This window comes from Berghia stephanieae, chromosome 1 (assembly GCF_034508935.2).
Source record: "Berghia stephanieae isolate SIO BIC M18660-M18661 chromosome 1, UCSD_Bste_1.3, whole genome shotgun sequence".
NCBI classification, from domain to species: Eukaryota; Metazoa; Mollusca; class Gastropoda; order Nudibranchia; family Aeolidiidae; genus Berghia; species Berghia stephanieae.
The window spans coordinates 29404600-29428245 of NC_088360.1; the positions used below are offsets into that span (position 1 = coordinate 29404600).

The following is a 23646-nucleotide window of genomic DNA, read 5'->3' on the forward strand; positions in this document are numbered from 1 at the left end:
TAAATCCAATAAAAATAAAGCTCGCGACCAGTTCTTCTTCATTTTGACTAGAAATTGTTTTTCTGAAAAATCTATCGATTAAAACTTTAACTTATAGAGCAATAGGGAATGAGATTAGCGGAAGATAGCGTCCCTTGATTGGACGTCACCGGTGGAGAAGTTATTTGTAAACAAACCAACTACAAGCCAAACACTCCAAATAATAAATTTATTATTCATATTTCTGTTTAAAAAGCACAACGTTGATTATGATATGCATTTTTGTACAGAAATATGAATAATAATTTTTTTTATTTGGAGCGCTTGGCTTGTAGTTGGTTTGTTTACAAATAACTTCTCCATCATTATTGCGTTGGGTTACCAGACCAGCGAAAAATAAGTGTAGGCCTAAACTTTAACTAGAGAACAATCGCTTCTTGGGTTCCATTCCTAGATCATACCTCTTTTGAGGCGATGAGTCACATTTTGATGTCAAGGTTTTCTGGCCAAAATAAAGGAGAAAAGTTTGGCCGGTTTTTTTTCTTCTATCACGTCTATAGATAGTATGCAGATGACGTCACTCAGGCCTTTGTTATTGTTTTTGCCATCCGCGTTTGTGAGTTGTTCTCACTAAACTGTATTAACCAGACTATAAAAGTTCATGGTTACACAGAGTTTGTGTGTTGGTCCGTTATACTTCCGGATGGCAATGTTGTGAACTCCTTGGCCAAGAGCATTCTATCTATATTTATTTTGTAGCCAAAGTACGACGGGAGCGACCAGACCAATCAGAGACAGCGTTACAAAGAACGTTCTTCAACCTCCAACGAAGATCACCATGACTTTCTCAAGCTGGTTCGGGCTGGGTAAAATTTGTCATGACACAATGAGATAAAGGTTAAAAAATATCAACAAACAACAATGAATAACTTTCTGTTTTCAAATGTCGAGAGTCTCTCGAATGTACCTGCCATATGTGCGTGTGTTTGTGTGTGTGTGTGTGTGTGTGTGTGTCTGTGTGCGTGTCTGTGTGTGTGTCTGTGTGTGTGTGTGTGCTGCACACTGGTTTACTCTTGTTTTTGCATGTCTTTGTTTTGATAATAAATTGTTGTTAAGAGAATTGGCGCCTTTAATTTGGTTTTCTGCCGATCTCTCATATCATTATGTTCATTAGATTATATTGATGCTATGCGTATAGGTAAAATACTAAAAACATCCGCTAGCCGAATATCACGTACCAGCACACACAATTATATGAAACCTTTAATGTTTATAGTCTGATATCATTAGTGAAAACTCATCATTAAATTGGGTGTCTAAAAGCAATAACAAAGAGCTGAGTGGCGTCAATTTCGTTCCTTCTACTACTGGCTAACAATAATAAAAAACGTTATTTATCGTCTTTAATCCGAATTGTGCGGCTATGAGGTCTTGTTGTAGTATGACAGTTACCTTCGGACGAGAAGGTCTAGGGTTCGAGCCCTGCTGTGAGCGGCGCGTAGTGAAGTCGTTGGAAAGCGTTCCTTTCTCACATTCTAACACCGTCCTCGTGTGTAAAATGAGCACATGGCTGTCACCAGTTTTCATTCTGTCGGAAAATATATTACATGTAATATCGCCAAATGGGCTCCATGTCTCATCGTCCTGTCTATAATATCGTATCGATTCGTTCAAATAAAATGACCATCGTCCTGTCTATAATATCGATTCGTTCAAATAAAATGACCATCGTCCTGTCTATAATATCGTATCGATTCGTTCAAATAAAATGACCATCGTCCTGTCTATAACATCGATTCGTTCAAATAAAATGACAATCATCCTGTCTATAATATCGATTCGTTCAAATAAAATGACCATCGTCCTGTCTATAATATCGTATCGATTTGTTCAAATAAAATGACCATCGTCCTGTCTATAATATCGATTCGTTCAAATAAAATGACCATCGTCCTGTCTATAATATCGTATCGATTCGTTCAAATAAAATGACCATCGTCCTGTCTATAATATCGTATCGATTCGTTCAAATAAAATGACCATCGTCCTGTCTATAACATCGATTCGTTCAAATAAAATGACAATCATCCTGTCTATAATATCGATTCGTTCAAACAAAATGACCATCGTCCTGTCTATAATATCGTATCGATTCGTTCAAACAAAATGACCATCGTCCTGTCTATAATATCGTATCGATTCGTTCAAACAAAATGACCATCGTCCTGTCTATAATATCGATTCGTTCAAATAAAATGACCATCGTCCTGTCTATAATATCGATTCGTTCAAATAAAATGACCATCGTCCTGTCTATAATATCGATTTGTTCAAATAAAATGACCATCGTCCTGTCTATAATATCGTATCGATTCGTTCAAATAAAATGCCCATCGTCCTGTCTATAATATCGATTCGTTCAAATAAAATGACCATCGTCCTGTCTATAATATCGATTTGTTCAAACAGAATGACCATTGTCCTGTCTATAATATCGATTCGTTCAAATAAAATGACCATTGTCCTGTCTATAATATCGTATCAATTCGTTCAAATAAAATGACCATCGTCCTGTCTATAATATCGATTCGTTCAAACTAATGACCATCGTCCTGTCTATAATATCGATTCGTTCAAATAAAATGACCATCGTCCTGTCTATAATATCGATTCGTTCAAATAAAATGACCATCGTCCTGTCTATAATATCGTATCGATTTGTTCAAATAAAATGACCATCGTCCTGTCTATAATATCGATTCGTTCAAACAAAATGACCATCGTCGTGTCAAAATATCTCAAACCAGAGGCGTCAAAGAAGAGTCAGATTTAAGATTTAAGGACATAATCTGAGTGGTGTATTTATCGATCAATACGATATAAATAATATAATATAAAATAATTTAATAATAAATAAATAATTTTAGTCAAAAAGATTTTTCTTTGTCATGGCAGACGTGACTCTGTCGTTTAGTGATATGAAATTCGGATTCGAGCAGGAATTCCAGCGTTGGAGTCCTGCGGTGCATAATTGAGTCCTTGGAAAAAGCTCTTTACTAACATTCTCTCACCGTACTCATGTGTAAGATGAGAACCAGGCCCTTAACAGCGTTGTTTCTGTCCGGGAAAATTGTAATATCGCCTAGCAGGGCTTCATGTCTTTGTCTTACTTGTTAAGTGTTGCTGTTGGCTAGACACCCCTTGTGTAATAATAAAAATAATAATGATAATAATAATAATAAATGATAATAATAATAATAATAATAATAATAATAATAATAATAATAATAATTAATAATAATAATAATAATAATAATAATAATAATAATAATAATAAATAATAATAATAATAATAATAATAGTAATAATAATGATAATAATAATAATACTAAATAATAATAATAATAATAATAATAATAATAATAATAATAATAATAATAATAATAATAATAATAATAATGATGATGATGATGATGATGATGATAATAATAATAATAATAATAATAATAATAATAATAATAATAATAATAATAATAATAATAATAATAATAATAATAATAATAATAATAAATAATAATAATAATAATAATAATGATAGTATAAAGCTGAACACCTACCTTTGTAGCCAAAGATTGTCTCAGAAAGTTTATTACAATATTAATCCTGAAGAATTAAATCTTATAAATATTTATTTAATATTATAGAAAACCAAGTAAATCCAACAGAATACTGCAATAAACTACAATGGCATGTTTTAAACAGTAATCCACATGAACAGGTTTTTGGGTATTTAAATTACGTATGTAGTTAACATTGACCAAAATAGATGAACATAAAATACACAAATAACTTTTACACCTTTCACATTGAACACAGCAGCATTTAGAAGTATTGGAAATTATCAACACACAATAACAAGTATTATTCGTAATGTGAGGGAATGAATTTGGACCGATGGACGGACGGGCTTAAGTGTGAAGGCTGTTGCGATTGCAAAAGTTGGCTAATAACGTTATCCGCACTTCGTAACTGGTAACATGGGCTGAACTGAAAATAAGCGAGGCATGTCATGAACTTCTTCATTCAGGTCTCGGTTGAAGTAAAGTCTGTGTAGATTAATTTGGTACACGAAAGAATGGAAAGAGAAGAGAGGGGAGAGAATGCGGGTGGTTTTCATGGGCGTGGCTATATTGGTTGATTTGGTGCCTGGCACCACATCCATCTTTTAAAAATGAATTACAGCATTTAAAAAATAATAAAACTGAGAAATGGTATATTCCGCCTCTTGATTCTTTTCTTTAATTTCTTTTTCTTTCTTGCGTATTTACATATATAGCATTGTTTAAGTCATTTTCTTCTGATTCTGGCACCACCTTATACTGTAAGCATGCTACGCCACTGGTGGTTTTGTTTCTTCTTTCTTATAATTTCTTGTTAACGCTGGTCTTGGAGCTTGGAGCTTGAGCTCCTGTCGTGCGTTGCGTTGGGCCTTTCAAGCATGAGGACTAGTAGGTGGTATTGTAGGTAAAGGCAAATTGGAAAAGCCCGTGTTGCTTGTTACTGGTAGTTGGGGGGGATTTGGCTGAAATAATCTGGTTATGTAAGTCGATAATCATTCGACAGCTTGCTTGCAATGGCTAGTCCTAGTAGCTAGATACTTATACGCTGCCGCACTCGTGAACAAATCACATTTTGAAAGACTTTGGCCAGAAGACTCGTCCTTCCAACAACGATCTGTCGAAATGATTTCTGATCATGTCAAAATTAATAGTCTCAAGAGTGGAACTTCAGAAAACTGGTCCTTTATATTAGATATCTATATATCTATCAATTGGTGTCATTTGAATAATTGATCGATGTTTAAAGTACGAGTTTTCTGGCCAAAATATTTAAAATGTGTGGGGTTTTTTTAGGAGAACAACCAGTTTTGACCGTCAGAATAACACAAATAGATATATACATGGTGTTTCCTTAACTTTTCTATAGTGTGACCCTTCGCCTCAAAACGGTATTAAGTCGGGTTGGTTAATATGCTGAAAATTGAATTTATAGCCAGAAATATCAGACTTGGATCGAGTTTGTATGTTTTATAGAGGAGAACGGATACCATAATTTAGGGTGCTTATGCCAACAGTTTATATTTTCGACCAGTTTTAACATTTAATTCGGCTTTTAAGCATCTGATTCGTTCCGACATAATACCGTTTTGAAACGATTGGTCACATATACGGTCAAACTCTAACAAAAACATATATTATTATTTTTCATTTTGGCCAGAAAATGTTTTATTTCTCACATCGATCGATTTAAGATGGCTGCCAGCTTGTCAACAAGTCCCACGCACGATTTTTCTTTAAAATGTTAGGTTTGAGAGTTTTGAACAAGTTGAGGGTACGACGACATCTAGTTAGGTAGAAATCTGTGGTTGGGGGTCATTTCAACCCATCGATTTTCTGGGTATTTAAAAAAAAAAAAGAAAAACGTTATAATTTAGCGTTAAATTTGAGTTTCCGGTTTTCAGAAGACAAGGGGAAGTGTAAAAGAAAAAAAGAACATAACTGTTCTTTTCTGTTTTATTTTCTATAATTTATTATGCCTATTATTATTTCTTCCTTTATTACGTGTACTTATAAACTTTCCCAACGCTGTTGAAAGTCATCACAATAAAACAATTACTATTACTACTGACACCGCTCTTGTTATCTGTATGATCATTATAATTGTGATAACCAATTAGGTACACGGATAGCGTCGTAATCACTATCACAACCACCACAACCATCACAACCTTCAGAACCACACCTACTACAGTAACACCAATACTGCCACTACCACCAGCATCGCCATTAAACAACTAACACCACAACTACACTATAACCATTACCACAACTAGTAGCTCTTTCACTACCAATACGCCAACTTCATCACATTTTTACTAACAATACCACCATCAATTCGACCATTACCACCAACATCATCGTTACTATAACTAACACCATAATTACACTATCACTATCGCCACAACTAAAAGCACTTTTACTACCACTACAACCACCATTACCGCCAACATCATCTTTACCATAACGAATACCACAATTACACACAAACACCATCAAAACCAATGGCACCTTTCCTATCTCTACCGCCAGCGGTATCACAACCAATAAATCATTACTTTTAATAAAGGAAAGGATATATAATTTATTCTCCTCAATAAAACATAAACCTTAAATCGTCTCATATCTTGACAAGAAGTCAGGGAGAAGTCGCTCTTGATAGACTAGAATTTGAAGCGACTTTTTCGGGGGTCATGGATAGCTCATACGGTAGAGTCACGATCTCCTAAGCCAGGCGGAGTTGTCGTACCAGTAAGGTCGCGGGTTCGAGCCCTCATCGTCGCCTTTAAGTTTTTATTCTCTGTTGTCTTCTGGCACTTTCCTACTCACTTCATTGCTTGGTATTATCATACCTTGACAAGGAATATCAAAACCGCCTTGAGGCTTTCGAAATGTGGTTGTACAGAAGATTGCTAAACATCAAATGGTCAGAACGTAGAAGTTATACACAGAATTCATCTTAACTACGCCACTACCACATCATCTCATTCATCTGTGGTGTTTCAATCATCCTGTTTTGTTGATAAAAGGGAAACCCGAAACGTTCATTTGATCTGTTTTTGTAATTAAATTGAAGCTTACATTCAACTTTACGTTATTATTTATTACATAAAATTGGGAAGCCCGTACACTTTTGTGAAAACCATCAAGAAAAAAGCAAATTATGGGCCTTCTCGGCCACGTGTGGCTTCGGGGCCACATTGAAAGGTGAAAGCCTGACACACAGTGGCGACATAGAGGGGAAAAAGAGCTCGTGGTCGTCAGAGGTTGACTGACAATACGATTCAGTAGTCTGATGTCACGCCACCCGGCAACGGCGGCCATCTTGGTTCTAAACAAAGAAAATCATTACTTTTTTTTTTTCATGCTGGCTAGAACTTTTCATATGCCTTGTGATCAGAATGTGTAAAAGTCAAAAAATGATCAAATTTATGTTTTTTTCCCCTCTGGATACGCTTTAATGCTCGCCGGAGAAATATTTCATTAGGGCGTCCGCCATTGTTCCGATAGTTTAGAGTCAGTGTTACTAAGTTACCATGCGTCATTAGGAAGGAAGTGACGTTACGACTGTTGAAGAGTATTGTGACCAGTTTGGGGCTGTCAACAACAAGCAATATCTCTACAAACTCCGAGTACACGAGGGAGGCAGAGAACACATCATCGTGGAGGCATTATATGATATTCAACGTACGTCCAAGCGCAGGCAACGAATAAGTAAATACCTTGACTTATATAGATAGTATGCGCTTGGCTAAGAAGCTCATAACATTGCCATCCGGAAGTATAACGGACCAACATAAAAGAATGTGTGCATCGATGAAAGTTTATAGTCAGGTTAATACAGTTCAGTGAGCATTACTCATAAACGCGGATGGCAAAAAGCAATAACAAAGACCTGAGTGACGTCATCTTTGAACTATCTATAATATCAATATTTAGCATCAATCCACTCCGACATGACATCGTTTAGAGGCAATGGGCCACATATTTAATCTCACCCCACCGCACTAAAATAATAAGTAAATAAAAGGATTCGACACGTCTAATTATTTGAATAATCAGACAGATATTTCCCTTGATCTTCTTTTCAATGAATTTCAACACCTTGGGGGGTTTGAATTTACTTGTTCAAATAGAGTACAAAATCAATATTATTATTATTATTATTATTATTATTATTATTATTATTATTATTATTATTATTATTATTATATTATATTATATATTATTTATTATATTATTATTATTATTATTATTATTATTATTATTATTATTATTATTAATATCATATTATTATTATTATTATCAGTATTATTATTATTTTTTTTTTATTATTATTATTAATTATTATTATATATTATTATTATATTATTATTATTATTATTATTATATTATATTATTATTATTATATATTATTATTATTATTATTATTATTATTATATTATATTATTATTATTATTACTATTATTATTATTATTATTATTAGAAAACATATGACATTGTTAAATGTTTTGGGCAATTTTGTAAATATTTCTATAGACAGAACGATACTAATCTAACTCAGGTCTTTGTATCATTTTGTAGACAGCCATTTTCGTGATTAGTTCTCACCTTATTATATCTGTCAGACTATGTGTATGTAGATTATACCCCGCAGGCGGATGCTGTGAATATTTTAACCTAAACTCATAACATCAATTGAAGGAACGAAGTTGACGCTACTCAGATCTTTGTTATTTTTTTTTATACTGTCAGTTGGGGCGATTAGTTTTCACAATGAGGCCATGAACGTTTTACACTACGCATAGTTTTGTATGTTGGTATGTGGCTATGTGGTCTTGTGGTATGACACTCGCTTTCGGATCGGAAGGTCCTGGGTTCGAGCCTCGCGCTCGTCGCATAGTTGAGTCCTTGGAAAAGGCTCTTTACTCACATTCTCTCACCGTACTCAGGTGTAAAATGAGTATATGGCCGTTAACAGCGTTGTCTTTGTCCGAAAAATTGTAATATCGCCTAACAGGCGTCATCGCCCGTCCTACATGTTAAATGTAAAGCGCATTGAGCACATTTAGTGGATATTACGCTATATAAAGCTCAAATTAAAAAAAAAAAAATTTTGTATGTAGGTGTGTTTTATCTGGTGGGTAGACATTGTGAGTACTTTACCTCAACGTATAGCATCGAATAGACATAATTAGAGAGAACTAAAATATCCAATCGGCGTTTTAAATGAAACGGCAAAGAGCGTGGTGACGTCACCTTCATTCATTGGACGGTAACACCTGTCGTATCACACACTGACCATATTGACCATATCGCACCTACGGACTTATTAAAGGCCAGTGAAACCTTCAGATGGTCATAATAATAATAATGACATGAGCGTGGCCGGAACATGTGACAATGACGTGGTATGATCATTAGGCTGTCTGTGACGGAATTCAGGAAGCCACGGCTCGGATATCGGAAATGGGAAAGCTTAGGAACGAGGTTGCCAATTTGGCCTTTTTATGTTAAAAAAAAAAGAAAAAAAAAAAGAAAAAAAAAAAGAAAAGAAAAATTGTCAATATTTATAAAGCTATTTGGTATTTAGGCATTTTAGAGTCATTGTTACTTAATTTCAGCAATGCTATACACACACATTTCACAGAGTTGCCAATTAGGCCTTTTTAATGTTAAAAAAAAAAAAAAAACGAAAAGAAAAGAAAAATTGCCAATTTTTTAAAAGCTGTTTCGTATTTAGGCATTTTAGAGCAATTTTTAATTAATTCTACAAAAGCGATATACACATTTCACAGATTATGCAAATAAAGGCGATGTGACAGTTTTTTGTTTTGTTTTGTTCTAAATCAAACAACTACTCGTGGCTCCTGGAAAGGAATATTATATAGATTTATCTCCATTTCATATGGGCATTTTTCTGTGAGCTGTTTAGCAATTTTTGCAAAATTAATCTGGCAACCCTGGCTAGATTATATATATATATATATATATATATATATATATATATATATATATATATATATATATATATATATATATAATATATATAATGAGTGTAAGTGTGTGTGCGTTCGTGTTTATATATATATATATATATATATATATATATATATGTATAATATATAAATTAATATTACTGGATGTCCTGTAGTTCAGACACCTCTCAATAACTTTTTGCTCCTGTACGCACCTTCACCCACCATGCAACACTCCAAAGAAGATCGCACTATTGACAACTGACGAGACGCCTTGGTGTCGAAACTGTCGTATTGTTGGACAAAATGAGTTGATTTTACGGATTTTATGTATATATATATATATATATATATATATATATATATATATATATATATATATATACAGTATAGTGTGTGTGTGTGTGTGTGTGTGTGTGTGTGTGTGACAAAAAGGTGGTTTACATACCAATCACCATGACATTACTCCAATGATATTTTGGAAGCTTATGGTAAAAAAAAATGCCGTCAATTTTCCGTGTTAATGAGTATATTTGTGGCAAATGTTGTGAAAAGATCTTTTTGCACAGCTCACTTGGTTCACTGCTAGCTGGCTAAAGTCTCGATCTTGGTGGCGTAAAGTTGAATTCTTGGAAAGAGGCTCTTTAGTCACATTATCTCACCACATCCATGTGTGAAATGAGGACTTGACTCTGTAATAGCATTATATCTGTCGAGAGAAAAAAACAGAATTGCAATGGCGCCTCTAAGGCGTTATATATCATCCTACCTACCAAGCATTGACTTTGGGTCTGGACATTTTGTTAATTCACTCAATCTTAGAGATTTTTGCTACTTTTCAAAATTGGAAATTATCTATTAAAAATGAGCATGTGCATAGATAGTTTTTTTACAACTACCATTAACATGCAAAAACTAAAAACATGAGCTTTGATAATGCGCCTATAATTTGTCTCAGACAAATGTAATAAAAAGGCATGGGGTAAAAGTAACCCCGGGTAAACTACGGATATAGTCGGTGTTGGGGTTGAGTGAGTTAAGCTTTTTGAGCCCACTGATCGAATATTGCACTTATAGCTCAATTCGCTTTCAAAAGAATACCAACGATTGTTACATTGAATCACAAAATATGTCGCACCGATTTAGCCTGGTGAGATGTTGAAATCAGTGACTGAGTAACAAATAAATCTTCCACAAAATGCCAACCCGTCAATCCAGTGCAACCAGGCGAACCGTCATGAAACCAATAATATGATAATACAGTATTATACTCTTGGCTTCAGATATCCTGTCATCATAGCCATTAGCATGCCAGCCAACGCCAACTTTATATTGAGCACCCTAAAGAATTGACGTGGATTACGCATGTTACTACATTGCATTATTCTTGATGCGTCTGCATAGTTTTATTCTTCTTGTCATAACATAGCACAGTTCTTGATTTTACTTCATAGCATTATTCTCATTGTTACTGCATGGCACAGTTCTTGTTCTTACTCCATAAAGAAATTCACAAATCATTTTGTAACTACACAACAGTCTTCTTCCTGTTACTGCATAGCGTTATTATAGTTACTATTGCACTGATTTATTCCTCTTATAACTGCATAGCATTATTCTAGTTGTTATTGCATATCACTATTCCTGTTGTTACTGCATAGCATTATTCTAGTTGTAACTGCATAGCATTATTCCAGTTGATACTGTATAGCATTATTCTAGTTGTTAATGCATAGCATTATTCTTATTATAACGGATAGCTTTATTGTAGCTACTCCAGCAAAGGGTTATTCTAGCTATAACTGCATAGCATTATTCTAAATGTTACTGAATAGCAATATTGCAGTTGTTACGGTATAGCATTATTCTTGCTGTTTACTGCATAGCATTATTCTAGTTGTTGCTGCATAGCATTATGTTGTAACTGCATAGTTTTCTTGTGATTACTAATGCATAGCACTATTTTTGTTGTTATTGCATAGTATTATTTTTGTTACTTCATAGCATTATTCTAGTTATTACTGTATACTATATTTTTGTTACGATGTCATGTCATCATTCTTTTTGTTACTGGTACAACATACCATTATCCTTTTTGTAACTGCTACAGCACAACATTATTCTTTTAGTTAGTTGTTATTGACATAATCGGATGTGGAAGAAAGATATTAAAATGGTGGAGTCTCCCCAAAATAATTTGTTTAATTTCCAAGATGGCCGCCATTTCCATGGCACCGAAGAGATTTTCCCAAAAAAAAATTTGCTAAAGAAATATTTTTACAAGTTACCTTATGTCTAGACACCATTAGTTTGATCAGATTGTCCCAATTATGGATTTTTGTATTTTAAGAGTCGAGCCCCCCCCCCCCCCCCCCCCCACTCCCCTTAAAGAGAACTTAATTATTTTCAGTTTTGCACGCAAAAGGACACTCGTTGAATATCTTGTTAAATCTGTTACCAAGACAAACCCATAATGGAGGCAATTTGTCACGACACCCAGGACGGTGTGAAGCAGGGGGGGGGGGGGGGGAGGTCTAATCATGCCCTCGTCACTTTTATATTTAGCGCCCTAGAGACGTTAAGTAGATTAAGCGTGGTACTGCATAGAATTGTTGTTGTTGTTGCTACGTCATACAAAGATTGTCTGGTTTTCAGACAATGTCAAATGTGTGAAAGAAATATACCAGAATGAAAGAAAATAAAATACTTCAATGTGGTCTAGTGGTATGACACTCGCTTTGGGATCGGAAGGTCCTGGGTTCGAGCCTCGCGCTCGGCGCATAGTTGAGTCCTTGGAAAAGACTCTTTACTCACATTCTCTCATCGTACTCAGGTGTAAAATGAGTACCTGGCCGTTAACAGCGTTTACTTCGTCCGAAAAAATTGTAATATCGCCTAATACGCGTTATGTCCCGTCCTACATGTTTACTGCTGCTGGTCAATACCAGGGACCTATTGTAAAGCGCTTTGAGCACATTAAGTGGATATTGCGCTATATAAAAGCTCAATTCTATTTATTTATTTATTTATTTATTTATTTATTTATTTATTATTTTTCTTTTTCTTTAAAAGTCTAGATAGAAATCTCCATTTTCGTATCCAAGTGCAAAGTGTAAGGGCTAATCCCCACCGACGACCCGGCACTGCCGTCCTTTGTCGGCTTCCGGTTAACGACGTCGGGCACGGACCAAATACTAAGAATAAAGAGAAGAGCAGCTAGACCTACCCATACAAAGCACATAAAAAACAAAAACGGCAGAGGACGTCGGGTGCTTGGTTTGGGTAGGTCGAGCTGCTCTTCTCTGTCTGTGCCCGACGTCTTTATCCGGAAAATGGCAGAGGCCGGCAGTGCCGGATCGTCGGAGTCAGTCTCCGGTATGGGTTGGCCCTTAGGGAACGGATTTTATTAAAAATCACTTTGTCTTCGCATGATAGGGAGATAATAAACCTGACAATTTTGTGCTTCGAATCTATACTGTCTCTTATAAGTCATCACTTTTCTTGTTTATCCGATTTCCATATAACTACCAACTACAATAGCAATGCTATGCCTTAACAACAAAAATAAAAATAATGCTATGCAGTAACATCTAAATAAATAATGCCATGCATTTATAAACAGAAGGTTGCTATGCAGTAACAAGAATAATGCTATGCAGAAACAACAAGAATAATGCTGTGCTGTAACATCTAGAATAATATTATGCAGTAACAACAGGAATAAAACTATGCACTAACAACAAAGAATACTGCATTAAGAACAATAGCGATAAGGCTATGAAAAATTAGCACGTTTTGTGTATCGTTTAAATTGCTTTATCAAGAAGTAAAATTACATCATTTGGAAAGAATTGGTAACAAAAAAAAAAAAAAAAAAACAAACACCCCCCCCCCCCCCAAAAAATGCTAAACCTAGTTTAAGTAATTTGGAAATAAATGCCCCAAAAAATCCCCCAAATAATAATGCCGAAATGCTAAACCTAGTTTAAGTAATTTGGGAATAAATGCCCCAAAAATCCCCCAAATAATAATGCCGAAATGCTAAACCTAGTTTAAGTAATTTGGAAATAAATGCCCAAAAAAATCCCCCAAATAATAATGCCGAAATGCTAAACCTAGTTTTTCCATACCAAAAATAAAATTGTAAATAAAATTAAATTAAAAAGAGGGAAGAAAACGCTAAGTTTTTAAAATTTGAATGCCAATAGCTGCGCGGTTCGTTGGTTGTTATCGTGAAAGTCGGATGTGGAAGGAACATAATGAAATATCGGGGAATTCATAGGTTCGAAGGACACAAGTAAATGTGACCTATTCTCTCAATACGGTGTTATGTCGTTGAGCACATCTAGTGGATATGAAATTTGAAATTACTACAGACGTTAGGTTTTAGCTTTTTATCATTTAAATAACCTCTAAATATATACAACACATCAATTTAACCAGTGTCTCATACTTGTGTCTATACATTCAATTTGGAACCTCTCTATCACTCAGAAATAATACCTAATAGTGACAGTGGTGGGTCACAAACTTTATTTATTTATTTATTTATTTTTCTTTCTGTCTTTCTTTCTTTCTTTCTTTCTTTCTTTATTTATTTATTCATCTATTTATTTATTTATTTTTAAAATAATTTTTAAAAATATTTTTGTTTTGTTTGGACTCTTGTAAGTCTATTAAATTCGCACAGTGTTAGAGTAAAATAAAAAAACCTCTTATCTGATCGCAAAGCAACCAATCTTGAGACGCTTCCAAGCGTGTAATGAAGAACGTTTTAATCTAAACTACAAATTGTTCGCTTTGGCGCAACTCTAGAACTACAACTATCTTGGTTTTAAAAGGAGATTTGATCTTCAGTTTTGTACTAAAAAAAAGACGGTCGTTGAAAATCTCGTATAAATATTTTTTTTTTCGTATAAATATATAAACAATAATACTTATTTCTTACATGCAGGGAGGAAAGAATGGAGGAAGTGTGTGAGTGTGTGTGTGTGTGTGTGTGAGAGAGAGAGAGAGAGAGAGAGAGAGAGAGAGAGAGAGGAGGAGAATGAGGACACCGTCCCTATCTTTAGAAGAAGAGATATAAGGGAGAAAGTAGAGAGGAACGAAATAAAGGAATATATATATATATATATATATATATATATATATATATATATAGAGAGAGAGAGAGAGAGAGAGAGAGAGAGAAAGAGAGATAGAGAGAGAGAGAGAGATAGAGAGGGGCTGGATGAGGGAATGAAATGAAGAGTGGGGAAGAGAGAAAATAACAGAGAGAGAGAGAGAGAGTGAGAGACAATCAGACCTTTGTCTTTCTGAGGGACATCAAAGCACAGGCTTTCCTCTTATAGCTTGTTACAGGGAAATGATATAATGTGGAGTATGATGAGGATGGTGATGGTGTTATATCGAGTACTTCATATCCTGTAGAAGTCACTATGTTATAGGGGAATGGTGAAAGTGAAGGATTGTAACGGAAATATTAGGAAGGTTGTTGTTGGTGGGCGGACGTGACATCTAACAACTGAATCCTATTGTTCGAGGCATCAGTTGTCACCTACGACAATTCACCTAGTTGCACTATAATAATTGTGCTAGCACTATTCAGTATCTGATACTGAATAGTGGTTTTGCACTATTTAAAGAAGAGTTCCTTATGGATACTGAATAGTGGTTTTGCACTATTTAAAGAAGAGTTCCTTATGGATACTGAATAGTGGTTTTGCACTATTTAAAGAAGAGTTCCTTATGGATACTGAATAGTGCAAAAGCACTATTCAGTATCTGATACTGAATAATGGAGCTTTATATAGCGCAATATCCACTAAATGTGCTCAAAGCGCTTTACAAGGGGTTCCTGGTCAACAGCAACATAAACATGTAGGACGGGACATGACGCCTGTTAGGCGATATTACAATTGTTCGGACAAAGACAACGCTGTTAACGGCCAGGTACTCATTTTGCACCTGAGTACGGTGAGAGAATGTGAGTAAAGAGCCTTTTCCAAGTACTCAACAATGCGCCGAGCGTGAGGCTCGAACCCAGGACCTTCCGATCCGAAAGCGAGTGCCATACCACTAGACCACATAGCCGCACAATAGTAACCACTTCGATAATAATTTAGCTGTTGTCATTGTACAATAGTTTATTTCTGTCCATCATTTCAATTGAAATCCTCTTACTTTTTTACCCGTAAAGGTTATTCTGGAGTTTCCCCTCTTTCGTTTTATGGCTATGACATTTATTTTTCTATGCCGTGAGTGACTTAGGCTAGATTAAAAAATCAAACAAAGACTCAAAACGGTATTACTGGTATATTAGGATAATTCATGGGTACTACCGCAAACTCGAGGGCCCAAATAATTTTGGGGTTTTAGGAGGGGTGGGGGGGGGGGGGACTTTTTAAAAAAAAGTCTCTCCCCTCCCAAACCCCCAACTAGATAGTTTTTGTTTTTAAAAAAAAAACTTTCCCCCCTCGCAAACCCCCAAAATTATTTGGGTCCCCGAGTTTGCGGTAGTACCTAATTTATGTCCTGAATTTATAGCCGAACTTGGGTTGAGTGTATTTATTGACGTGTACAAATGTTCAGGTCTGAAAATCCAACATGTCATTGGTTCATTGTTGCAATGGAAATATTTTCAAACCAATAACAAATGTTGTTATCCATAACAACAATGAAAAACCATATCCATAATTGTGCTCAGCTATCAGACCTGCAATGGAATGGAAATTCTCTCAAAACAACGAAAAATTGTGTCCATTACAACAATATTGTACCAAGCCCATAATTGCGTTTGGTTGTCAGATCTATAATAAGGTATATATAGTATGCAGATGACGTCACTCAGGCCTTTGTTATTGTTTTTGCCATCCGCGTTTGTGAATTGTTCTCACTAAACTGTATTAACCAGACTATAAACATGGTTACACAGAGTTTGTGTGTTGGTCCGTTATACTTCCGGATGGCAATGTTGTGAACTTCTTGGCCAAGCGCATTCTATCTATATTAATTTTAACACAGCTAAAGGGAGATAATATGTTTCGTGCCGCCTTCAATCGTGGCCTTCGTAAAGTTATGGCCTGATACTGACCAAAAAATGACGCCAAAATGCCAGTCTTTGGCCACAAAAGAAAACAAAACTCCTTGGCCAAGCGCATTCTATCTATACCTTGATGTGACGGGTTCCATTTTGTTGTCGTTGTGAAATAATATTCATATTTCTGACCGCCTGTCTCAAATGGTATTATACAATAATTCAAATAAATATGAATATTTATATATAGAGCATTTCTACAAATAAACCACACTCAATGCGCTTTACAATGTTCTATTCATTCCCCCAACAGGAAATACGGATCCATAGTTTTTCATTTCATACAATAGCAGTCTGTTTGTCGTCTTTTTTTTCCACTGACACTCTTACAAATTCCGTCACCGTCTGTAACCAAGTACTCATTCACATCTGAGTCCAGTGGGGTAGAGCAGTAATATCTAAACGGCATTATGTCAGATTAATTATAATAAGCTAGATTTGATTTTAAGCTGGATACGTGGAATGAGAGAGGGCAGTGTGACTCAGAGCCGCTATGTGGTCTAGTGGTATGACACTCGATTTCGGATCGGGAGGTCCTGGGTTCGAGCCTAGCTGGGCGCATAGTTGAGTCTTTGGAAAAGGCTCTTTACTCACATTCTCTCAACGTACTCAGGTGTAAAATGAGTACCTGGCTGTTCACATCGTTGTCTCTGTCCAAAAAAATGTAATATCGCCTAACAGGCGTCATGTCCCGTCCTAAATGTTAAGTGTTGCTATTGGCCATGGACTCATTGTAAAGCGCTTTGAGCGCGTTTAGTGGATATTGCGCTATATAAAAGCTCAATTATTTTTTTTAAGCTCAAATATAATAGACTTTGTTTCGTATTTGAAAGTTACCGAGTTCGACAACTCGCCACGCTTAGTGGCTTTGAGCAAGCCACCGCGTCCCAGCTCACATTCCAGGTACTCCACTGACGGTGACGTCTGGGATATGAATTCCAGTCTTATCTTGGAATCGACTCGAAAGACAAATTTTCCTCTTGGATATGAATAAAGGACATTTTTATTTATTTTATTCATTTTAATAGGATTCAATAGTCTGATGTCACGCCACCCTGCAACGGCGGCCATCTTGGTTCTAAACAAAGAAAATCATTACTTTTTATTCTTCATGCTGGCGAGAACTTTTCATTCCCTTTTCAAACGTCTTGTGATCAGAATGTGTAAAAGTCAAAACATGATCAAATTTATGTTTTTTTTCCTCTGGAAACGCCTATGTGCTCGCCGGAGAAATATTTCATACGGGCGTCTGCCATTGTTCCGATAGTTTAGAGCCAGTGTTACTAAGTTACCATGCGTCATAATGAAGGTAGTGACGTTACGACTGTTGAAGAGTATTATCTAAATGCCTTTATTGGAGAGAAGGGAATTTTGTTTCTCAAATTTGACAAAAATACTAACCCCATAGGAGAGAAAAGTCACACTGTGACGTCACACCTTCTACTTTTCCGGTTCTAATATCCTTGGAAGTGTGTATGCACCCAGTGCTGCCGTGATATGAGAAAAAGACGCATAACGGGAAAACCTACTTTTTCAGGAAACGCAAAAAACCGTTTTACTTAATAACATTGCAACTATTGGCTCGAATCTAAAAGAATTAATAGGTAATTAAAGAATATTTTTTTTGTTATTTTATTCATGGAACTTGAAAACTAAAATATTTGTATTAACTGTGTAATTCACCAAAAGACCTTTTGCCAAATCCATGATTGAAAATTGATTGACACATGTCTTTGACAGATAGACGCAAAAATATTATGCGTCCATCGCACTTTCGGATGTGTATCCAGTGTGTGACAAACGGACGCATATTGTTTTTGCGTCTGTTTGTCATAGACATGGGCTAGTTTAGCGGTAATGTGCATATTGATATACAGTGTCATGTGAGGACGCATATCGCCCAATGTTAAGCTATAATAAGCAAAAACACCATAATCACGGGTCCCTTGAATAATCGGAAGAAACCAATCAAAAACATATAGGATATCAAGCTGAACATGCTTTATTATTTCAGAACAATGGCACCAGTCATGTAAATTTTCATAATAGTTTCATTTGCAGTGATTTGATTAGCATTATTTGTATAACTAATACTAACTCTCTTTCTCTCCCTCTTTCGTTATAGTTCACTAACATGGAGTTTGCCTTTGTAATCCTCGCTAATATTATCACATACATATTATACATTCCATCTCTTCTATTTAGATAATAAATTGAATCATTACTTAGGCGTAAACGTTGCGTGCTCGTACACATCGTTTGGAAGAGCAACGTTTCCAACTAGTCAGTGAATGATGAAGGGACATTCACTTGTAGGATTTGCAAAGAATTTTACTCGTGGAGCTGGTTGGTAGGTCTATCCAGTACTTTCGTCTATTGGGGGGGGGGGGGGGGAGGGGAGGGGGGCGTCAAACCCACAAGTTGTTTCACGATCTCATCCTTCTTGTAAATCCTACACCCCTGGGTTTTGTACGAAACTTTGGCGTACAAACAAATCCGCGTTTCAGAATGTCACATTCGTTGAAGGTATCTTCTTCAAAGCTATTTTGAAGAAGAGTGTCTTTGGTGACCCTCGCCTGAATTCAGCACAAACAATCTTAGCTAGGTAGGGACGATTGTAAGCTTTGCTCAACAGATAACTACTGACTCCAGAATCCCAGTTGGCAAAGTCATTAAACCTCAACGGCATTGTCTGGCAGCCTGCTTCTACGACACATTCTTCAAATTCATTGAGATCAAAGATTTTGCCGTCTTTCCGCCTCAGAACTCTTTGGATTCCGGCATGGGTGGAATCAGCTGCCATAAAAGTATGACCAGGCTCTAAATAGTTGATTGTGATGGTGCTTGCTTTTGTAGTAGTCTAATCATACAAGATGAAGTAACATAGTATAAAGGGTATACTTTATAATTTGGGCGCTACAGTTATCCAGTCAGAGTGTCACAGATTCGGCATCACGATTAAGTAAGAAGCTGATGCAAGGTCTTCATCTTTTCGTCCTAAAATTGATTCATTCCATATCACGGCAATGTCCTTTTCACTTTTTTGCAGTCCACTGGTGCAAATGTCTCTTTGAATAAGACCAATCTGCTTGTGAACATGGTTCTGTTAAACTGATTCATTCTCGGCAGCAAAATCACTTTTTGCAGATCAGCGGCAAACACTGGATGGGCTGTGTTGGCGTTTTCGTTCTTGTCTGCATCCCGTTGATACCTCTCTAGCATTTCTGTATCGTGTCCGATGGATGATTTTATCGGCACACGGTTCACACCTTTCTTCACAGTTGCATAGTTGTTTGTGCAACAAGAAGGACTTACATTTTTCACATTCTTCTTGAACAAGGCTTGTGAGATGTTAAGTTCTTTAAATGCAGAATAGTAGAGTTTCTTTGATATGGATTTTCCATTGACTGCGCAAAAAGTTTTCGTGCATATCATTGATGATCAGATCAGATGGTAAATATCTCCTGAAAAGCGCGTGTTCACGTCTATAATGAAAAATGCTTGTTTTATATTTCTCTATGTGTTCATGGATAATGCTGTGGTCAATCTTGTGCCAGGGACTATGACGTCCACGATTGTCAACAAGGGGTACTTCTATGACATTGTTTTCGTTAACACCAACATCCTTGAAAGCGCTCCTTATCAGTTTGCCATTATTAGCTTTGAATCCGAGAGTAGTAAAGAAGAGCTTTTTGCACACAGGATGGAAGACTCCATCTTCCTGTTTCATTGTATATTTGCATGTACATGACTAGGCAATTTTCTCCTTGGAAAGAATGCCTTCGCACTGATCTCTGCATTCTGTTTTACTTACCCAAGTCCGTACAAATTTGCGCTGGTCCTTCCAATCCTCTCCCAAAACATCTGTTAAGCTCCCGTCGCTGGTACTCCAAGAATCTGTCACGGCATTTTTTGGAGCAGGTCGGCGCACAACCTTCCAAGACCGAATGCTTTTCTCTCATTCGCAAAAGCTTGTGTATTTCCTAGTCTGCTTTTTGTATCCGCGTCTTGTGCTTTCTCTTTTTGAGTGAGTAGAACTGTCTCTATCTCTAGATCTGGTGTAGTCATTGTTTCACTCTGCTATCGTGGTCTCTGTAATCGATGACACACCTGGAACATGCTCTCCTTCAGATATTTCTCCTTAACCGGTAAAGGATGCCGGCGTGGCAGTTTCGGACAAATACTCTTCCTCTTCAGCAAATGGAACTCTAGGGGCAGTGGTTTCGGCGACATATTTAGAAGCAAGTTCCAAATACATTTCAAATTCTGAGTCACTATCTAAACTTTGTTTCTCAATGGTAAATTCAACACAAAATCCATATCGTTTGCATCTGCTTCTTTAATCTCAACAGCCAGTTTACGTGCTTCTACTGCAGATTTTCATATCGGTGTTTAGGTAAACCTATCTAGCTCGTCTCCTCCGTTTTTCTTGTTGTCCGTGGTTTCTTTAAATCTTTTCCTCTCTGCTTTTATGACACTCATACATCATGTAATTCCTCCTGATAGAGGTTTCACTATTGATCTGAGCTAGCTGTTTCAATGGAATGTCAATATCTGAATCACCGGAGTCTGATTGTCATGATTTATTTAATCTGGGTTGGCTGAGGTGGAGGTACCGGTGGCCTTTTTAGGGTTCGATCATATCTGATGAAAGAGATATAAATATGGATATTCAAAAATTGAACGGGAGTGGACTTATTCATTAAAATAATCTTTATCATAAAGTAACGTTGTTATGATATGATATTGAGTTACAGTTGCTTGCCTTTCCCACAAGAATATTGAAACAGGTTATTGAGGGCTAATTGGATGCATAGCTAGAGACGTATTGTCTCAGTAGTTAAGGTTTTCACTTTGAATCAGAAGGTACCGAGTCCGACACAGTCCTAGGTTGGTTTTCAGGCCCGATTGGTTTTATGATTTCTCCCACTGTCCTGATCCCAAGCAAAGGGGGGGGGGGTGCGCAGTGCGCACTTTAGTAGAAAGCTGGGGGAGATGGGGGAGGGGGTGTTCATTTTCACCAAAGAAGGGGCTTTGACCGAAGAATTCAACCACAGCAAATTACAGGGACAGTATTTTTTCTATTTAAGAATGAATTTTAAGTTTAATAAGATCAGAAGGAGGGAGGGGAGGTTCGCGAAAATTCCGAACATTAATGGATGGGGGGGGGGGGGGCGTCTATTTGATACACTAGAATACTACTACTACTACTACTACTACTACTACTACTACTACTACTACTACTACTACTACTACTACTCCTCCTCCTCCTCCTCCTCCTACTACTACTACTACTACTACTACTACTACTACTACTACTACTACTACTACTACTATTGTACATACAAATGCTTTCACTGCTACTACTAATACGACTACTACTTATTCTACAACTTATACTTTCATAGTGATATAACGATGATGATTAAAATAATAACATTAATATTAATAATTGTCATCATAATGATAATCATAAATATAGTACATGTAATAACAATAACAGTAGTGCTATTAGCATGTAAATCAACATTTGTCTAAGTTAAATATCAGAAACACAGATAAACCGTCAATAGCAAATAATTATTAAACATCCTCACTAATATATGACAAGTAATTATATGATTATATACATAAAATCTTTGATCACTTGAATAGGAAAAGGATAAAACTCACCCGAGGAAATGAAGAATTCACACCAAAACAACAATTTACTCGTACGTCTTTGATGATTGACTATTTGATGAAAATTGGAGAACCATGATATGTTCTTTTCATCGTCACCAGTCGTAATACAAACGGACGCATATATCTTAATTTTTGGAGAGTGTCTTGGCAGAAAGTCGCATATCCGAAATGCGTCTTTTTGTGAAAGACAAATTATGTCATTCGGTGGACGAATAAGAGAAAAAGACGCATATTACAAAATGCGACCTTCTGTCATATCCACATTCAATATGCGTCGATCTGTCATTCCTCGAAACGAATTTAAACCAAATTAGGTCAAGTCGCATATTTTCAAAATGAAACAGCTTTTTTATTTTCAATGATTGAGTTACCAAACCCAGATAGAAAAATGCGCCTTTCTCTCAAGTATGTGAATCCCAGAAAATGTCAATTTGACCTAGATACCGATATGCGTCTTTCTTCCCTATCACGGCAGAGTGCTTCGGAGGACTAATAATGAATAGGTTACGTATTGAATCATAAGCTGGCGTAACTATTTTAGCAACAGGATGTATAGGCAAGTTCTAAGGATTTTACGGGACGTAAAAGAGCGAGGATGGATGATCTTTATTGGTGAGTAGCAAATATTTAGACTGGAAGATAAGATGCCATCACTCTGAAACAAGAGGATCGTTTACAGAAGATATATATATATATATATATATATATATATATATATATATATATATATATATATATATATATATATATATATAAATATATATATATATCCAGTCTTCCGGAAGAGTAGCTTTACACTTCCAATGAGATTGGAACCAGCAGGGTTTTTTTTTTTTTTGCATCACACTTTCATTCCCTATTCATTTAATTTAAACATGAAAATTAATTTTCTTCATTTGTCTCATCCTGACATGATACAGAATAAATATGATATGTCATATATTGACATAGGCATACCTCTGTCGGACTCTGGAAACAACACAACACATTAAATCTTTCCTCATCGATCCTTTTCAGTATTCCCCCAAAATGTCAGGCTTACCCAGCAGAAAAATTGCTTTTTTAAACTCAAACAATCTCCCTACAAAACAACTTTATGTTCTTATTAATTAACTGTCTCCTTACCACCTATTGGAAAATCGTCACATTTGTTACGATGCAACCGTCACTTTTCTCATCCAGATTTCATTTCTTTTTGCTATAGCTATAAAAACTTGACATTCTGTAATAGGCCTCATATTGTCGAACAATATTACGAATAGAATGTGCTTGTTGCTTTTCTGTATGAGTA

The 23646-nt window shown here is 35.9% G+C and overlaps 1 protein-coding gene across 1 annotated transcript in view; it reads right to left on the minus strand.

Moving 5' to 3' along the window:
- LOC144971409 (uncharacterized) overlaps window positions 1-4080 on the minus strand; it is a 195258-nt gene extending 191178 nt beyond the window's left edge. Inside the window, exon 1 of the mRNA XM_078912264.1 lies at window positions 3597-4080. The gene's annotated coding sequence lies outside the window, so the exon portion shown is untranslated. The remainder of the gene's footprint in view (window positions 1-3596) is intronic.
- Window positions 4081-23646: the final 19566 nt, after the last annotated feature.